Raw genomic sequence first — 4531 nt, 5'->3', positions numbered from 1 at the left:
GTGTGGCTGGGCTCCCGGCTCTTTCCCTGCCTGCCAAACAGTTCCTTCCCTGCTCGTTCCCTCTCCTTTTTCCCTGTCATCGTGGGGTGTGTCCCCATTGTCATCCAGGTTATCACAGGAGTCTCCAGACTCCCCTCTCTGCCTGCTGTCTCCTACACTGTGGTCTAGAAATCTGTACCAAATTGAATGTCTTAAAACTCTTTTATTTTGCCACTCTCCCTACTCAGAACCCTTTGGCAATGTCCCACTAACTATAGAACCAAGTCCAGACCAACTCCTTAGGCTATAATGCAGGGCCCTCCGTGAGCCCTGACACACTTTTCTGACTTCGAATTCCTTCACCTGCGCACGCGCGCGCGCACACACACACCCTCACTTCTCCCTGCTTCAGTGCCAGGGTTCACACTGCTCCCCACACGCCGCTCCTCTGAACCTGCCGTTCCTTTCATCATGAATGTACGTCTTCCTCTGCAGCGTGGCCGAAAGGTCACGAGGATGCACAGTGATCTCTCCCTCTCTGGAATCCTGCAGCCCATATGTTCTGTTCTTTCACGAGCCGTCAGCAGAAGGGAACTCATCTTTACTGATCACCTGCCGTGCGCCACTTGTTCATTGTGTGCGGTCTAATCACCTCTCACAACAGTATTTTCAGATGTGGCCATCCCCATTTTACCAATAAGGAAGTAGGCTCAGAGTTGGGAATATGGACTTCCAGTGGTAACAGCCATTAAGTGGCATAAGGAGGGTTTCATCCTGGCATGTGTGCAGAGCTCTGATCCACTGTGTTGCCTGCTGAGATCTTCTGGCCTCGCCATGGAATGCAACGCCTCCCCATGCGCCTTGTCTGACAGCCCTTGTGATCACTCCGCATGGCATCGAACATGCTCCCCTGCAGATAGATATCTGAGCACAGATTGGGTGGCCAGCAGTTCCCTTGGTGACATTTAGGCCCCAGGCTGCCTGGTCCTGGAGCTGCCCTCTTTAGGCCTGAGAAGTAATTGGAACTATGCATTGATCGAGAAAGACAAGCTAGGAACACTGGTGTTTGGAGTTGGCGTGTTCTATATCCAGAAGCTCACACTAGAAAGGTTTCTCCTCCCTCTTTTCCCCGAGACTCTACCATAGATACAGTTAACCCCTGGGGGTCCTGTGAATTGCTACCTGTAAGGCCCTATTGCCTCCTTGAGTCTTGTCCTAAAGACACTGGTGAGAACAATTCTCAGCACATTCTTTCTGCACAGGGGCTTGAAAGACCTGTTTGTATGAGGATGAAGGAGTCATTTGATGAGAATCCTTTGGTCCCACAAGACTCCTTCTACTACTGTTCTTTAAGAGAATGTCTTGGGAAGGTATCCTGGACGAGGGCTTCCTGAGAAGCGCCTTCACAGTGTGTGTTGAATTCTCGTCTAGTGACTTTGGACCTGCAGAATGATGTGGGACCTGGTCTCTGTGATGTTATTTATATCAAATTTATATCAAGTATCATTTAATTTAAATTGGGTCAGACCCTGATGTTGGATTTTGCTAGTGTTTTTGCCAAATAAAAGACCATGGAGGATCCACGTTGCACCAGTGGGGGGAAGCCCAAAGCGGATGCCAGTGTGACCCATTCTTGGAACCCCCAGTGGAGGTCATCCGGTGGCTCTGCAGAGACAAGCTTTCTTACTGGCTAGTTCACAAGTGAAGAAGTCTCTTCCACAATGAAATATTGTTCCAACAACTAAGATACCATATTTTCAAGAGCTAGAGACTTATTTTGGAGCCACTAGGAGAAAACTGAGAAGCACATTGTTGGCCATAGAGACAGAGAGAAGCCGACATCCCATCGTTTAATGCCAGTTCGTTTCGGAGCGGCTTAAATAAATCCTAAAACGTTTCAACATGCAGAGCTCCTTTTGAGGCTACAAATGACAGCTGTTACAACTTGAGTGGCTTGATTCTAGTGACCTTTGCAAAATGAAAAGGGTTTAACTTTCTACAGCTGACCTGCTCTGTTCTATTATATTGAACTTGATTGGGATAGGAAACATGATTGGCAGGAGAAAAGTTAAACAGAGAGGGCAGGCCTATTTTCTAGGACTACCTTATGCCTGACTAGGGGCTTTCCATACATTAATTCATTCAGTCTTCCCAGCAGCCTTGCCTGGGCACAGTGGCTGTCCCATTGTATGTAAGAGGAAACTGGGACTCGGGAAGGTTAAGTCCTTGCCCCACAGTTATTAGGTTTTCGAAGCCAGGGCTGACTGCACAACTCATTTATTCCACTGTCATATCTGTGAACATCTTAAAGACAAAGGAGTCTTAAAGAGATAAAGGGATAAAGAAGCCCGAAGACTTCTAAATGTTCTCTGACTTCTCTAGAATTTGTCTTCCAGCACTGTCCCAGTAAAAGCATTTCATCTCTGTATTTCTGATTTCTCCAAGAGGAGATCTACCCTCTAATCTTGTACTTGAATTTGTTTGCTATTTGGAATTTTTGCCTTGTTAGCGCTAACAAAGTCAGAAAATTGCAGTCCTCTGTTCTTGAAATACCAAATAAAAGGAACGGCTGAGAAGCCTGGTTTTGTACTGCCATTGGAGGAATCTGATGTAACCTTCAGCCGGCTCACTAAGGGAAGGATCAGGCTGCTCAGGAGGGCATTTTGCAGACTCTACCGGAGGGTATATAGTCCCGTGCGACCGTATGTGAAGGTGGTGAAAAGGAATCTGTTATCCACTCCTGCTCTCAGTGCCTGACCTACTCACAGCCAAGCTCCCAAACTGTCAGCAATAGCTTTACAGAGCAGGTGACCCTGCGGTGGTCTGAGGCTCTGTTATCGGTGCCTAGACATTGGAGGTGAGGCTCCTCACTCCTTGGCCTGCAGATCAAGAGCATTGCAAGCGGAAGTAGTAACGGAGCTGCATCTCACACTGGGGTGGGATTGGCAGCAGAGCGAGATGAGAGGCCCTGGCGCTGACGGGCTAGTGGTGGACCACCTCTTCACACGGCTCGACTTGCAGAGTTACTCGCCCTCCACTCTTCTTTCCGTCACCTTCTCTGTGAGCACCTGACGGGCTTGGGGGAAGACTGGCCTGTGCAGGTGTTTGTAGGCCTCGCTTGGTGACATGGAGTCAATGCCCCGTTGCCACCCGGAGCATGTCATTTCAGCCTCCTGTGCATGCCTGTGGCTTTGGGCAGTGATCCCATTTCAGCAGAGCTTCTTGCTGCCTTACTGTGGGTGCAAAACTCATTTTAATAAAACATGCATCCAAATGTGGTGGGGATATGTGAGTTATCCCCCCCTTCTCCCCCCGGAAAAGGGTTAAAGAAAAATTCCTGTTATTTAGTGTGCTGTTTGTACTCTCTCCAAGCACTTCTGTGTATTTGACTTTGGCTGTTTATACGTTGCCTGTCAGATTCGCATTTCTTTTAACAAAAAACTTCTCACCCATCTTGGTTTTTAGTAGTTCACTTCCTTATTTTTTTTTTTAATTAATTAATTTATGTGGCTCCAGTGGGGTTTAGTTGCGGCACGCGAGATCTTCGTTGCAGCATGTGGGGTCTGTTGTTGCGGCATGCGGGCTTCTCTCTAGTTGCAGTGCACAGGCTCAGTAGTTGCAGCACACAGGCTCTCTAGTTGTGGCTTTCAGGCTCTAGAGTGTACGAGCTCGGTAGTTGGCAGCGCATGGGCTTAGTTGCCCCGCGACATGTGGGATCTTAGTTCCCCAACCAGGGATCGAACCTATGTCCCCTGCATTGGAAGGCAGATTCTTAACCACTGGACCACCAGGAAGGTCCCTCATTTCCGTTTTTCCTTTAAGTCTTGGAGCCGATTCAGTGTGTAGCTGCAGGAGCGACCCACTAGATAAGCATCTGAATGGTCAAGGGCTTAACTGAGCCTCTTAGAAAGAGGAAATCAGACTGGAAGTCTTGCTGGCCCCTTACATTCTTCAGAGCATGCCTAGCTCCTGTCAGATCAGAGGTAGGAGCAGCAGGGTTTTTCCTATTTCATCTGCCATTCTCTGCACAGATCAGGCAGTGGCAAGCATGCCCAGCTAGACTGTAAAAGCAGAACGCTGGAAGCCACCGTGCTCGGTTTGGATTCGCTCTTTGTTTTCTCTAGTTTGACAAAATTTGAAGTTGGTCTTCATACGAGGAGATCCATGAAAACCAGCCCTGTTCTTCAGAAGCAAATGGTCTCGTGTGCAGCTGCGGGGTTGGTCCTGTGTTGGACATACCTGTGATACCTGTGGGCACGCAGGTACCTTTCTGCAGAAGAGCCTCTTCACTGGAACCTGTTGCAGCCCCGTTGTTTTGTGCCTGTAGAATCATGCCAGGAAGTCCTGAGCCTGAGCGCCAGAATGATTCAAAACTTGTCATCAAGATGCATGCAGGGCTTCCCTGGTGGCGCAGTGGTTGAGAGTCTGCCTGCCGATGCAGGGGACACAGGTTCGTGCCCCAGTCCGGGAAGATCCCACATGCCGCGGAGCGGCTGGGCCCGTGAGCCATGGCCGCTGAGCCTGCGCATCCGGAGCCTGTGCTCCGCAACAG

The 4531-nt window shown here is 49.2% G+C and overlaps 1 protein-coding gene across 1 annotated transcript in view; it reads left to right on the top strand.

Moving 5' to 3' along the window:
• The window catches only part of NUP214 (nucleoporin 214), a 99116-nt gene that overhangs the window by 85840 nt on the left and 8745 nt on the right, over positions 1–4531 (top strand). The gene's annotated exons all lie outside the window — the stretch shown is intronic.

Source organism: Lipotes vexillifer, unplaced genomic scaffold, assembly GCF_000442215.2.
Source record: "Lipotes vexillifer unplaced genomic scaffold, Lipotes_vexillifer_v1.1 scaffold149, whole genome shotgun sequence".
In the NCBI taxonomy this organism is placed as follows: Eukaryota; Metazoa; Chordata; class Mammalia; order Artiodactyla; family Lipotidae; genus Lipotes; species Lipotes vexillifer.
The sequence above is the reverse complement of the archived record's forward strand: the minus strand, read 5'-3'. Positions and strand labels throughout refer to the sequence as shown.